The following is a 15,970-nucleotide window of genomic DNA, read 5'->3' as shown; positions in this document are numbered from 1 at the left end:
GTACTACTTCTTACTGGCTATTACATCATTTTAGAAGCTTCATCTGTGTTCCACTGTGCTGATTTTAGTGTCTCCGCATAACGAAGCACGCGACATAGCTTTGCAGACGATAAGTACAACCGTTTCAGAGAGAAGAGCGGCCAATGTGCCGATCTGGCTTTAAGTCGATTCGATAACAAATGACGAAAACGGACGTATTTCTCAGGTTTATACTACATATGAACACTTTTCACATTCTCCCGTGCAACTCGGCTGCTAGTCCTCCTTTCATGCAGAATCTTAAGGTCCTAGCTCATGTCCAAGGCACCAAAGCCAGCTTAAAAGTCAATAATCGATACCTAAAACGTGAATTGTATTACTTCTTACTGGCTATTACATCAACTTAGAAGCTTGATCTCTGTTCTACTATGGTGCTTTTAGTGTCTCCGCATACCGCAGCACGCGACATAGCTTTGCAGACGTTAAGTACAACCGTTTCAGGGAAGAGAGCGGAAAATGTGACGATCTGGCTTTAAGTCGATTCGATAACAAATGACGAAAACGGACGGACTTCTCAGGTTTTTACTACATATGAACACTTCTCACATTCTCCCGTTCAACTCGCCCGCTAGTCCTCCTTTCATGCAGAATCTTAAGGTCCTAGCTCATGTCCAAGGCACCAAAGCCAGCTAAAATGTCAATAATCGATACCTAAAACTTGAATTGTACTACTTCTTACTGGCTATTACATCAACTTAGAAGCTTCATCTGTGTTCTACTATGGTGCTTTTAGTGTCTCCGCATACCGCAGCACGCGACATAGCTTTGCAGACGATAAGTACAACCGTTTCAGAGAGAAGAGCGGCCAATGTGACGATCTGGCTTTAAGTTGATTCCATAACAACTGACGAAAACGGACGGATTTCTCAGGTTTTTACTACATTTGAACACTTTTCACATTCTCCCATGCAACTCGGCTGCTAGTCCTCCTTTCATACTGAATCTTAAGGTCCTAGCTCATGTCCAAGGCATCAAAGCCAGCTAAAAAGTCAACAATCGATACCTAAAATTTGAATTGTACTACTTCTTACTGGCTATTACATCAACTTAGAAGCTTCATCTGTGTTCCACTGTGCTGATTTTAGTGTCTCCGCATAACGAAGCACGCGACATAGCTTTGCAGACGATAAGTACAACCGATTCAGAGAGAAGAGCGGCCAATGTGACGATCTGGCTTTAAGTCGATTCGATAACAAATGACGAAAACGGACGGATTTCTCAGGTTTTTACTACATATGAACACTTCTCACATTCTCCCGTTCAACTCGCCCGCTAGTCCTCCTTTCATGCAGAATCTTAAGGTCCTAGCTCATGTCCAAGGCAATAAAGCCAGCTAAAAAGTAAATAATCAGTACCCAAAACTTGAATTGTACTACTTCTTACTGGCTATTACATTAACTTAGAAGTTTGATCTGTGTTCTACTATGGTGCTTTTAATGTCTCCGCATACCGCAGCACGCGACATAGCTTTGCAGACGATAAGTACAACCTTTTCAAAGAGAAGAGCAGCCAATGTGACGATCTGGCTTTAAGTCGATTCCATAACAAATGACGAAAACGGACGGATATCTCAGTTTTTTACTACATATGAACACTTTTCACATTCTCCCGTGCAACTCGGCTGCTAGTCCTCCTTTCATGCAGAATCTTAAGGTCCCAGCTCATGTCCAAGGCACCAACGCCGGCTAAAAAGTCAATAATCGATACCTAAAACTTGAATTGTACTACATATTGCTTGCTATTACATCAACTTAGAAGCTTCATCTGTGTTCAATCATGGTGCTTTTAGTGTCTCCGCATACCGCAGCACGCGACATAGCTTTGCAGACGATAAGTACAACCGTTTCAGAGAGAAGAGCGGCCAATGTGACGATCTGGCTTTAAATCGATTCGATAACAAATGACGAAAACTGACGTATTTCTCAGCTTTTTACTACATATGAACACTTTTCGCATTCTCCCATGCAACTCGGCTGCTAGTCCTCCTTTAATGGAGAATCTTAAGGTCCTAGCTCATGTCCATGGCACCAAAGCCAGCTAACACGTCAATAATCGATACCTAAAACGTGAATTGTATTACTTCTTACTGGCTATTACATCAACTTAGAAGCTTCATCTGTGTTCTACTATGGTGCTTTTAGTGTATCCGCATACAGCAGCACGCGACATAGCTTTGCAGACGTTAAGTACAACCGTTTCAGGGAGAAGAGCGGCAAATGTGACGATCTATCTTTAAGTTGATTCGATAACAAATGACGAAAACGGACGGATTTTTCAGGTTTTTACTACATATGAACACATCTCACTTTCTCCCGTTCAACTCGCCCGCTAGTCCTCCTTTCATGCAGAATCTTAAGGTCCTAGCTCATGTCCAAGGCACCAAAGCCAGCTAAAAAGTTAATAATCAGTACCTAAAACTTGAATTGTACTACTTCTTACTGGCTATTACATCAACATAGAAGCTTGATCTGTGTTCTACTATGGTGCTTTTAGTGTCTCCGCATACCGCAGCACGCGACATAGCTTTGCAGAAGATAAGTACAACAGTTTCAGAGAGAAGAGCGGCCAATGTGACGATCTGGCTTTAAGGTGATTCCGTAACAAATGACGAAAACGGACGGATTTCTCGGTTTTTTACTACATATGAACACTTTTCATATTCTCCCGTGCAACGCGGCTGCTAGTCCTCCTTTCATGCAGAATCTTAAGGTCCTAGCTCATGTCCAAGGCACCAAAGCCGGCTAAAAAGTCAATAATCAATACCTAAAACTTGAATTGTACTACTTCTTGCTTGCTGTTACATCAACTTAGTAGCTTCATCTGTGTTCAATCATGGTGCTTTTAGAGTCTCCGCATACCGCAGCACGCGACATAGCTTTGCAGACGATAAGTACAACCGTTTCAGAGAGGAGAGCGGCCAATGTGACGATCTGGCTTTAAATCGATTCGATAACAAATGACGAAAATGGACGGATTTCTCAGGTTTTTACTACATATGAACACTTGTCACATTCTCCCGTGCAACTCGGCTGCTAGTCCTCCTTTCATGCAGAATCTTAAGGTCGTAGCTCATGTTCAAGGCATCAAAGCCAGCTAAAAAGTCAATAATCGATACCAAAAACTTGAATTGTACTACTTCTTACTGGCTATTACATCAACTTAGAAGCTTCATCTGTGTTGCACTGTGGTGATTTTAGTGTCTCCGCATAACGCAGCACGCGACATAGCTTTGCAGACGATAAGTACAACCGTTTCAGAGAGAAGAGCGGCCAATGTGACGATCTAGCTTTAAGTTGATTCCATAACAAATGACGAAAACGGACGGATTTCTCAGTTTTTTACTACATATGAACACTTTTCACATTCTCCCGTGCAACTCGGTTGCTAGTACTTCTGTCTTGCAGAATCTTAAGGTCCTAGCTCATGTCCAAGGCACCAAAGCCAGCTAAAATGTCAATAATCGATAGGTAAAACTTGAATTGTACTACTTCTTACTGGCTATTACATCAACTTAGAAGCTTCATCTGTGTTCTACTATGGTGCTTTTAGTGTCTCCGCATACCGCAGCACGCGACATAGCTTTGCAGACGATAAGTACAACCGTTTCACAGAGAAGAGCGGCCAATGTGACGATCTGGCTTTAAGTCGATTCGATAACAAATGACGAAAACGGACGGATTTCTCAGGTTTTTACTACATATGAACACTTTTCACATACTGCCGTGCAACGCGGCTGCTAGTTCTCCTTTCATACAGAATCTTAAGGTCCTAGCTCATGTCCAAGGCACCAAAGCCAGAAAAAAGATCAATAATCGATACCTATAACTTGAATTGTACTACTTCTTACTGGCTATTACATCAACTTCGAAGCTTCATCTGTGTTCTACTATGGTGCTTTTAGAGTCTCCGCATACCGCAGCACGCGACATAGCTTTGCAGACGATAAGTACAACCGTTTCAGAGAGAAGAGCGGCCAATGTGACGATCTTGCTTTAAGTCGATTCGATAACAAATGACGAAAACGGACGGATTTCTCAGGTTTTTACTACATATGAACACTTTTCGCATTCTAACATAAAACTCGGCTGCTAGTCCTCCTTTCATGCAGAATCTTAAGGTCCTAGCTCATGTCCAAGGCACCAAAGCCAGCTAAAAAGTCAAAAATCGATACCTAAAACGTAAATTGTACTACTTCTTACTGGCTATTACATCAACTTAGAAGCTTCATCTATGTTCTACTATGGTGCTTTTAGTGTCTCCGCATACCGCAGCACGCGACATAGCTTTGCAGACGATAAGTACAACCGTTTCAGACAGAACTGCAGCCAATGTGATGATCCTGATTTAAGTAGATTCTATAACAAATGACGAAAACGGACGGATTTCTCATATTTTTACTACATATGAACACTTTTCACATACAGCCGTGCAACGCGGCTGCTAGTTCTCCTTTCATGCAGAATCTTAAAGTCCTAGCTCATGTCCAAGGCACCAAAGCCAGTTAAAAAGTCAATAATCGATACCTAAGACTTGAATTGTTCTACTTCTCACTCGCTATTACATCAACTTAGAAGCTTCACCTGTGTTCTACTATGGGGCTTTTAGTGTCTCCGTATACCGCAGCACGCGACATAGCTTTGCAGACGATAAGTACAACCGTTTCAGAGAGGAGGGGCCAATGTGACGATCTGGCTTTAAGTCGATTCGATAACAAATAACGAAAACGGACGGATTTCTCAGGTTTTTACTACATATGAACACTTTTCACATTCTCCCATGCAACTCGGCTGCTAGTCCTCCTTTCATACAAAATCTTAAGGTCCTAGCTCATGTCCAATTCACCAAAGCCAGAAAAAAGGTCAATAATCGATACCTATAACTTGAATTGTACTACTTCTTACTGGCTATTACATCAACTTCGAAGCTTCATCTCTGTTCTACTATTGTGCTTTTAGAGTCTCCGCATACCGCAGCACGCGACATAGCTTTGCAGACGATAAGTACAACCGTTTCAGAGAGAAGAGCGGCCAATGTGACGATCTTGCTTTAAGTCGATTCGATAACAAATGACGAAAACGGACGGATTTCTCAGGTTTTTACTACATATGAACACTTTTCGCATTCTCCCATGAAACTCGGCTGCTAGTCCTCCTTTCATGCAGAATCTTAAGCTCCTAGCTCATGTCCAAGGCACAAAAGCCAGCAAAATAGTCAATAATCGATACCTAAAACTTGAACTGTACTACTTCTTACTGGTTATTACATCAACTTAGAAGCTTCATCTGTGTTCTACTATGGTGCTTTTAGTGTCTCCGCATACCGCAGCACGCGACATTGCTTTGCAGACGATAAGTACTACCGTTTCAGAGAGAAGATCGGCCAATGTGACGATCTGGCTTTAAGTCGATTCGATAACAAATGACGAAAACGGACGTATTTCTTAGGTTTTTACTACATTTGAACACTTGTCACATTCTCCCGTGCAACTCGGCTGCTAGTCCTTCTTTCATGCAGAATCTTAAGGTCCTAGCTCATGTCCAAGGCACCAAAGCCAGCTAAAAAGTCAATAATCTATACCTAAAACTTGAATTGTACTACTTTTTACTGGTTATTACATCAACTTAGAAGCTTCATCTGTGCTCTACTATGGTGCTTTTAGTGTCTCCGCATAACGCAGCACGCGACATAGCTTTGCAGACGATAAGTACAACCGTTTCAGAGAAGAGGGGTCAATGTGACGATCTGGGTTTAAGTCGATTCGATAACAAATGACGAAAACGGACGGATTTCTCAGGTTTTTACTACATATGAACACTTTTCACATTCTCCCATGCAACTCGGCTGCTAGTCCTCCTTTCATGCAGAATCTTAAGGTCCTAGCTCATGTCCAAGTCTCCAAAGAATGGTAAAAAGTCAATAATCGAACCTAAGTCTTGAATTGTACAACATTTAACTGGATATTACTTCAACTTAGAAGCTTCATCTGTGTTCTACAATGGTGATTTAAGTGTCTCCGCATACCGCAGCACGCGACATAGCTTTGCAGACGATAAGTACAACCGTTTCAGAGAGAAGAGCGGCCAATGTGACGATCTGGCTTTCAGTCGATTCGATAACAAATGACGAAAACGGACGGATTTCTCTGGTTTTTACTACATATGAAAACTTTTCACATACAGCCGTGCAACGCGGCTGCTAGTTCTCCTTTCATGCAGAATCTTAAGGTCCTAGCTCATGTCCAAGGCACCAAAGCCAGCAAAATAGTCAGTAATCGATACCTAAAACATAAATTGTACTACTTCTTACTGGCTATTACATCAACTTAGAAGCTTCATCTATGTTCTACTATGGTGGTTTAGTGTCTCCGCATACCGCAGCACGCGACATAGCTTTGCAGACGATAAGTACAACCGTTTCAGAGAGAAGAGCGGCCAATGTGACGATCTGGCTTTAAGTCGATTCGATAACAAATGACGAAAACGGACGGATTTCTCAGGTTGTTACTACATATGAACACTTTTCACATACTCCCGTGCAACGCGGCTGCTAGTCCTCTTTTCATGCAGATTCGTAAGCTCCTAGCTCATGTACAGAGGCACAAAAGCCAGCAAAATAGTCAATAATCGATACCTAAAACTTGAACTGTACTACTTCTTACTGGCTATTACATCAACTTAGAATCTTCATCTGTGTTAAACTATGGTGCTTTTAGTGTCTCCGTATACCGCAGCACGCGACATAGCTTTGCAGACGATAAGTACAACCGTTTCAGAGGAGAGGGGCCAATGTGACAATCTGGGTTTAAGTCGATTCGATAACAAATGACGAAAACGGACGGATTTCTCAGGTTTTTACTACATATGAACACTTTTCACATTCTCCCATGCAACTCGGCTGCTAGTCCTCCTTTCATGCAGAATCTTAAGGTCCTAGCTCATGTCCAAGGCTCCAAAGAATGGTAAAAAGTCAATAATCGAACCTATGTCTTGAATTGTACAACATTTAACTGGATATTACTTCAACTTAGAAGCTTCAGCTGTGTTCTACAATGGTGATTTAAGTGTCTCCGCATACCGCTGCACGCGACATAGCTTTGCAGACGATAAGTACAACCGTTTCAGAGAGAAGAGCGGCCAATGTGACGATCTGGCTTTCAGTCGATTCGATAACAAATGACGAAAACGGACGGATTTCTCTGGTTTTTACTACATATGAACACTTTTCACATACTCCCGTGCAACGCGGCTGCTAGTCCTCCTTCATGCAGAATCTTAAGCTCCTAGCTCATGTCCAAGGCACCAAAGCCAGCTAAATAGTCAATAATCGATACCTAAATCTTGAACTGTACTACTTCTTACTAGCTATTACATCAACTTAGAAGCTTCATCTGTGTTGTACTATGGTGCTTTTAGTGTCTCCGTATACCGCAGCACGCGACATAGCTTTGCAGACGATAAGTACTACCGTTTCAGAGAGAAGAGCGGCCAATGTGAAAATCTGGCTTTAAGTCGATTCGATAACAAATGACGAAAACGGACGGATTTCTCTGGTTTTTACTACATATGAACACTTTTCACATACTCCCGTGCAACGCGGCTGCTAGTCCTCCTTTCATGCAGAATCGTAAGCTCCTAGCTCATGTACAAAGGCACAAAAGCCAGCAAAATAGTCAATAATCGATAACTAAAACTTGAACTGTACTACTTCTTACTAGCTATTACATCAACTTAGAAGCTTCATCTGTGTTCTACTATGGTGCTTTTAGTGTCTCTGCATACCGCAGCACCAGACATAGCTTTGCAGACGATAAGTACAACCTTTACAGTGAGAAGAGCGGCCAATGTGACGATCTGGCTTTAAGTCGATTCCATAACAAATGACGAGAACGGACGGATTTCTTTAGGTTTTTACTACATATGAACACTTTTCACATTCTCCCATGCAACTCGGCTGCTAGTCCTCCTTTCATGCAGAATCTTAATTCCTAGCTCATGTCCAAGGCTCCAAAGCCAGCTGAAAAGTCAATAATCGATACCTAAGACTTGAATTGTTCTACTTCTCACTCGCTATTACATCAACTTAGAAGCTTCATCTATGTTCTACTATGGTGGTTTAGTGACTCCGCATACCGCAGCACGCGACATAGCTTTGCAGACGATAAGTACAACCGTTTCAGAGAGAAGAGCGGCCAATGTGACGACCTGGCTTTAAGTCGATTCGATAACAAATGACGAAAACGGACGGATTTCTCAGGTTTTTACTACATATGAACACTTTTCACATACTCCCGTGCAACGCGGCTGCTAGTCCTCCTTTCATGCAGAATCTTAAGCTCCTAGCTCATGTCCAAGGCACCAAAGCCAGCTAAATAGTCAATAATCGATACCTAAAACTTGAACTCTACTACTTCTTACTAGCTATTACATCAACTTAGAAGCTTCATCTGTGTTCTACTATGGTGCTTTTAATGTCTCCGCATACCGCAGCACGCGACATAGCTTTGCAGACGAAAAGTACAACCTTTACAGTGAGAAGAGCGGCCAATGTGACGATCTGGCTTTAAGTCGATTCCATAACAAATGACGAAAACGGACAGATTTCTTTAGGTTTTTACTACATATGAACACTTTTCGCATTCTCCCATGCAACTCGGCTGCTAGTCCTCCTTTCATACTGAATCTTAAGGTACTAGCTCATGTCCAAGGCTCCAAAGCCAGCTAAAAAGTCAAAAATCGATACCTAAAACGTAAATTGTACTACCTCTTACTGGCTATTACATCAACTTAGAAGCTTCATCTATGTTCTACTATGGTGGTTTAGTGTCTCCGCATACCGCACCACGCGACATAGCTTTGCAGACGATAAGTACAACCGTTTCAGAGAGAAGAGCGGACAATGTGACGATCTGGCTTTAAGTCGATTCGATAACAAATGACGAAAACGGACGGATTTCTCAGGTTGTTACTACATATGAACACTTTTCACATACTCCCGTGCAACGCGGCTGCTAGTCCTCTTTTCATGCAGATTCTTAAGCTCCTAGCGCATGTACAAAGGCACAAAAGCCAGCAAAATAGTCAATAATCGATACCTAAAACTTGAACTGTCTCTACTTCTTACTGGCTATTACATCAACTTAGAAGCTTCATCTGTGTTCTACTATGGTGCTTTTAGTGTCTCCGTATACCGCAGCACGCGACAAAGCTTTGCAGACGATAAGTACAACCGTTTCAGAGAAGAGGGGCCAATGTGACAATCTGGGTTTAAGTCGATTCGATAACAAATGACGAAAACGGACGGATTTCTCAGGTTTTTACTACATATGAACACTTTTCACATTCTCCCATGCAACTCGGCTGCTAGTCCTCCTTTCATGCAGAATCTTAAGGTCCTAGCTCATGTCCAAGGCACCAAAGAATGGTAAAAAGTCAATAATCGAACCTAAGTCTTGAATTGTACTACATTTAACTGGATATTACTTCAACTTAGAAGCTTCCTCTGTGTTCTACAATGGTGATTTAAGTGTCTCCGCATACCGCAGCACGCGACATAGCTTTGCAGACGATAAGTACAACCGTTTCAGAGAGAAGAGCGGCCAATGTGACGATCTGGCTTTCAGTCGATTCGATAACAAATGACGAAAACGGACGGATTTCTCTGGTTTTTACTACATATGAACACTTTTCACATACTCCCGTGCAACGCGGCTGCTAGTCCTCCTTTCATGCAGAATCTTAAGGTCCTAGCTCATGTTCAAGGCACCAAAGCCGGCTAAAAAGTCAATAATCGATACCTAAAACTTGAATTGTACTACTTCTTACTTGCTATTACATCAACTTAGAAGCTTCATGTGTGTTCTAATATGGTGCTTTTAGTGTCTCCGCATACTGCAGCACGCGACATAGCTTTGCAGACGATAAGTACAACCGTTTCAGAGAGAAGACCGGCCAATGTGACGATCTGGCTTTAAGTCGATTCGATAACAAATGACGAAAACGGACGGGTTTCTCAGGTTTTTACTACATATGAACACTTTTCGCATTCACCCGTGCAACTCGGCTGCTAGTCCTCCTTTCATGCAGAATCTTAAGGTCCTAGCTCATGTCCAGTGTACCAAAGCCAGCTAAAAAGTCAATAATCGATACCTAAAACTTGAATTGTACTACTTCTTACTTGCTATTACATCGACTTAGAAGCTTCATGTGTGTTCTACTATGGTGCTTTTAGTGTCTGCGCATACTGCAGCACGCGACATAGCTTTGCAGACGATAAATACAACCGTTTCAGAGAGAAGAGCGGCCAATGTGACGATCTGGCTTTAAGTCGATTCGATAACAAATGACGAAAACGGACGGATTTCTCAGGTTTTTACTACATCTGAACACTTTTCACATACTCCCGTGCAACGCGGCTGCTAGTCCTCTTTAAATGCAGATTCTTAAGCTCCTAGCGCATGTACAAAGGCACAAAAGCCAGCAAAATAGTCAATAATCGATACCTAAAACTTGAACTGTACTACTTCTTACTGGCTATTACATCAACGTAGAAGCTTCATCTGTGTTCTACTATGGTGCTTTTAGTGTCTCCGTATACCGCAGCACGCGACATAGCTTTGCAGACGATAAGTACAACCGTTTCAGAGAAGAGGGGCCAATGTGACAATCTGGGTTTAAGTCGATTCGATAACAAATGACGAAAACGGACGGATTTCTCAGGTTTTTACTACATATGAACACTTTTCACATTCTCCCATGCAACTCGGCTGCTAGTCCTCCTTTCATGCAGAATCTTAAGGTCCTAGCTCATGTCCAAGGCACCAAAGAATGGTAAAAAGTCAATAATCGAACCTAAGTCTTGAATTGTACTACATTTAACTGGATATTACATCAACTTAGAAGCTTCATCTGTGTTCTACAATGGTGATTTAAGTGTCTCCGCATACCGCAGCACGCGACATAGCTTTGCATACGAAAAGTACAACCGTTTCAGAGAGAAGAGCGGCCAATGTGACGATCTGGCTTTCAGTCGATTCGATAACAAATGACGAAAACGGACGGATTTCTCTGGCTTTTACTACATATGAACACTTTTCACATACTCCCGTGCAACGCGGCTGCTAGTCCTCCTTTCATGCAGAATCTTAAGCTCCTAGCTCATGTCCAAGGCACCAAAGCCAGCTAAATAGTCAATAATCGATACCTAAAACTTGAACTGTACTACTTCTTACTAGCTATTACATCAACTTAGAAGCTTCATCTGTGTTCTACTATGGTGCTTTTAGTGTCTCCGCATACCGCAGCACGCGACATAGCTTTGCAGACGATAAGTACAACCTTTACAGTGAGAAGAGCGGCCAATGTGACGATCTGGCTTTAAGTCGATTCCATAACAAATGACGAAAACGGACGGATTTCTTTAGGTTTTTACTACATATGAACACTTTTCACATTCTCCCATGCAACTCGGCTGCTAGTCCTCCTTTCAAGCAGAATCTTAAGGTCCTAGCTCATGTCCAAGGCTCCAAAGCCAGCTAAAAAGTCAAAAATCGATACCTAAAACGTAAATTGTACTACTTCTTACTGGCTATTACATCAACTTAGAAGCTTCATCTATGTTCTACTATGGTGGTTTAGTGTCTCCGCATACCGCAGCACGCGACATAGCTTTGCAGACGATAAGTACTACCGTTTCAGAGAGAAGAGCGGCCAATGTGAAAATCTGGCTTTAAGTTGATTCGATAACAAATGACGAAAACGGACGGATTTCTCTGGTTTTTACTACATATGAACACTTTTCACATACTCCCGTGCAACGCGGCTGCTAGTCCTCCTTTCATGCATAATCGTAAGCTCCTAGCTCATGTACAAAGGCACAAAAGCCAGCAAAATAGTCAATAATCGATAACTAAAACTTGAACTGTACTACCTCTTACTAGCTATTACATCAACTTAGAAGCTTCATCTGTGTTCTACTATGGTGCTTTTAGTGTCTCCGCATACCGCAGCACCCGACATAGCTTTGCAGACGATAAGTACAACCTTTACAGTGAGAAGAGCGGCCAATGTGACGATCTGGCTTTAAGTCGATTCCATAACAAATGACGAGAACGGACGGATTTCTTTAGGTTTTTACTACATATGAACACTTTTCACATTCTCCCATGCAACTCGGCTGCTAGTCCTCCTTTCATGCAGAATCTTAATTCCTAGCTCATGTCCAAGGCTCCAAAGCCAGCTAAAAAGTCAAAAATCGATACCTAAAACGTAAATTGTACTACTTCTTACTGGCTATTACATCAACTTAGAAGCTTCATCTACGTTCTACTATGGTGGTTTAGTGTCTCCGCATACCGCAGCACGCGACATAGCATTGCAGACGATAAGTACAACCGTTTCAGAGAGAAGAGCGGACAATGTGACGATCTGGCTTTAAGTCGATTCGATAACAAATGACGAAAACGGACGGATTTCTCAGGTTGTTACTACATATGAACACTTTTCACATACTCCCGTGCAACGCGGCTGCTAGTCCTCTTTTCATGCAGATCCTTAAGCTCCTAGCTCATGTACAAAGGCACAAAAGCCAGCAAAATAGTCAATAATCGATACCTAAAACTTGAACTGTACTACTTCTTACTGGCTATTACATCAACTTAGAAGCTTCATCTGTGTTCTACTATGGTGCTTTTAGTGTCTCCGTATACCGCAGCACGCGACATAGCTTTGCAGACGATAAGTACAACCGTTTCAGAGAGAAGAGCGGACAATGTGACGATCTGGCTTTAAGTCGATTCGATAACAAATGACGAAAACGGACGGATTTCTCAGGTTTTTACTACATATGAACACTTTTCACATTCTCCCATGCAACTCGGCTGCTAGTCCTCCTTTCATGCAGAATCTTAAGGTCCTAGCTCATGTCCAAGGCTCCAAAGCCAGCTAAAAAGTCAAAAATCGATACCTAAAACGTAAATTGTACTACTTCTTACTGGCTATTACATCAACTTAGAAGCTTCATCTATGTTCTACTATGGTGGTTTAGTGTCTCCGCATACCGCAGCACGCGACATAGCTTTGCAGACGATAAGTACAACCGTTTCAGAGAGAAGAGCAGACAATGTGACGATCTGGCTTTAAGTCGATTCGCTAACAAATGACGAAAACGGACGGATTTCTCAGGTTGTTACTACATATGAACACTTTTCACATACTCCCGTGCAACGCGGCTGCTAGTCCTCCTTTCATGCATAATCGTAAGCTCCTAGCTCATGTACAAAGGCACAAAAGCCAGCAAAATAGTCAATAATCGATAACTAAAACTTGAACTGTACTACTTCTTACTAGCTATTACATCAACTTAGAAGCTTCATCTGTGTTCTACAATGGTGCTTTTAGTATCTCCGCATACCGCAGCACCCGACATAGCTTTGCAGACGATAAGTACAACCTTTACAGTGAGAAGAGCGGCCAATGTGACGATCTGGCTTTAAGTCGATTCCATAACAAATGACGAGAACGGACGGATTTCTTTAGGTTTTTACTACATATGAACACTTTTCACATTCTCCCATGCAACTCGGCTGCTAGTCCTCTTTTCATGCAGATTCTTAAGGTCCTAGCTCATGTCCAAGGCACCAAAGAATGGTAAAAAGTCAATAATCGAACCTAAGTCTTGAATTGTACTACATTTTACTGGATATTACTTCAACTTAGAAGCTTCCTCTGTGTTCTACAATGGTGATTTAAGTGTCTCCGCATACCGCAGCACGCGACATAGCTTTGCAGACGATAAGTACAACCGTTTCAGAGAGAAGAGCGGCCAATGTGACGATCTGGCTTTCAGTCGATTCGATAACAAATGACGAAAACGGACGGATTTCTCTGGTTTTTACTACATATGAACACGTTTCACATACTCCCGTGCAACGCGGCTGCTAGTCCTCTTTTCATGCAGAATCTTAAGCTCCTAGCTCATGTCCAAGGCACAAAAGCCAGCAAAATAGTCGATAATCGATACCTAAAACTTGAACTGTACTACTTCTTACTGGCTATTACATCAACTTAGAAGCTTCATCTGTGTTCTACTATGGTGCTTTTAGTGTCTCCGCATACCGCAGCACGCGACATAGCTTTGCAGACGATAAGTACAACCGTTTCAGAGAGAAGAGCGGCCAATGTGACGATCTGGCTTTCAGTCGATTCGATAACAAATGACGAAAACGGACGGATTTCTCTGGTTTTTACTACATATGAACACGTTTCACATACTCCCGTGCAACGCGGCTGCTAGTCCTCTTTTCATGCAGAATCTTAAGCTCCTAGCTCATGTCCAAGGCACCAAAGCCAGCTAAATAGTCAATAATCGATACCTAAATCTTGAACTGTACTACTTCTTACTAGCTATTACATCAACTTAGAAGCTTCATCTGTGTTCTACTATGGTGCTTTTAGTGTCTCCGTATACCGCAGCACGCGACATAGCTTTGCAGACGATAAGTACTACCGTTTCAGAGAGAAGAGCGGCCAATGTGAAAATCTGGCTTTAAGTCGATTCGATAACAAATGACGAAAACGAACGGATTTCTCAGGTTTTTACTACATATGAACACTTTTAACATTCTCCCTTGCAACTCGGCTGCTAGTCCTCCTTTCATGCAGAATCTTAAGGTCCTACATCATGTCCATGGCTCCAAAGCCAGCTAAAAAGTCAATAATCGATACCTAAAACTTGAATTGTACTACTTCTTACTTGCTATTACATCGACTTAGAAGCTTCATGTGTGTTCTACTATGGTGCTTTTAGTGTCTGCGCATACTGCAGCACGCGACATAGCTTTGCAGACGATAAATACAACCGTTTCAGAGAGAAGAGCGGCCAATGTGACGATCTGGCTTTAAGTCGATTCGATAACAAATGACGAAAACGGACGGATTTCTCAGGTTTTTACTACATCTGAACACTTTTCACATACTCCCGTGCAACGCGGCTGCTAGTTCTCCTTTCATGCAGAATCTTAAGGTCCTAGCTCATGTCCAAGGCACCAAAGCCAGCAAAATAGTCAGTAATCGATACCTAAAACGTAAATTGTTCTACTTCTTACTGGCTATTACATCAACTTAGAAGCTTCATCTATGTTCTACTATGGTGGTTTAGTGTCTCCGCATACCGCAGCACGCGACATAGCTTTGCAGACGATAAGTACAACCGTTTCAGAGAGAAGAGCGGCCAATGTGACGATCTGGCTTTAAGTCGATTCGATAACAAATGACGAAAACGGACGGGTTACTCAGGTTGTTACTACATATGAACACTTTTCACATACTCCCGTGCAACGCGGCTGCTAGTCCTCTTTAAATGCAGATTCTTAAGCTCCTAGCGCATGTACAAAGGCACAAAAGCCAGCAAAATAGTCAATAATCGATACCTAAAACTTGAACTGTACTACTTCTTACTGGCTATTACATCAACTTAGAAGCTTCATCTGTGTTCTACTATGGTGCTTTTAGTGTCTCCGTATACCGCAGCACGCGACATAGCTTTGCAGACGATAAGTACAACCGTTTCAGAGAAGAGGGGCCAATGTGACAATCTGGGTTTAAGTCGATTCGATAACAAATGACGAAAACGGACGGATTTCTCAGGTTTTTACTACATATGAACACTTTTCACATTCTCCCATGCAACTCGGCTGCTAGTCCTCCTTTCATGCAGAATCTTAAGGTCCTAGCTCATGTCCAGGGCACCAAAGAATGGTAAAAAGTCAATAATCGAACCTAAGTTTTGAATTGTACTACATTTAACTGGATATTACATCAACTTAGAAGCTTCATCTGTGTTCTACTATGGTGCTTTTAGTGTCTCCGTATACCGCAGCACGCGACATAGCTTTGCAGACGATAAGTACTACCGTTTCAGAGAGAAGAGCGGCCAA

This window comes from Schistocerca gregaria, unplaced genomic scaffold, assembly GCF_023897955.1.
Source record: "Schistocerca gregaria isolate iqSchGreg1 unplaced genomic scaffold, iqSchGreg1.2 ptg000352l, whole genome shotgun sequence".
Classification (NCBI taxonomy): Eukaryota; Metazoa; Arthropoda; class Insecta; order Orthoptera; family Acrididae; genus Schistocerca; species Schistocerca gregaria.
This window is presented reverse-complemented; position numbering follows the sequence as displayed.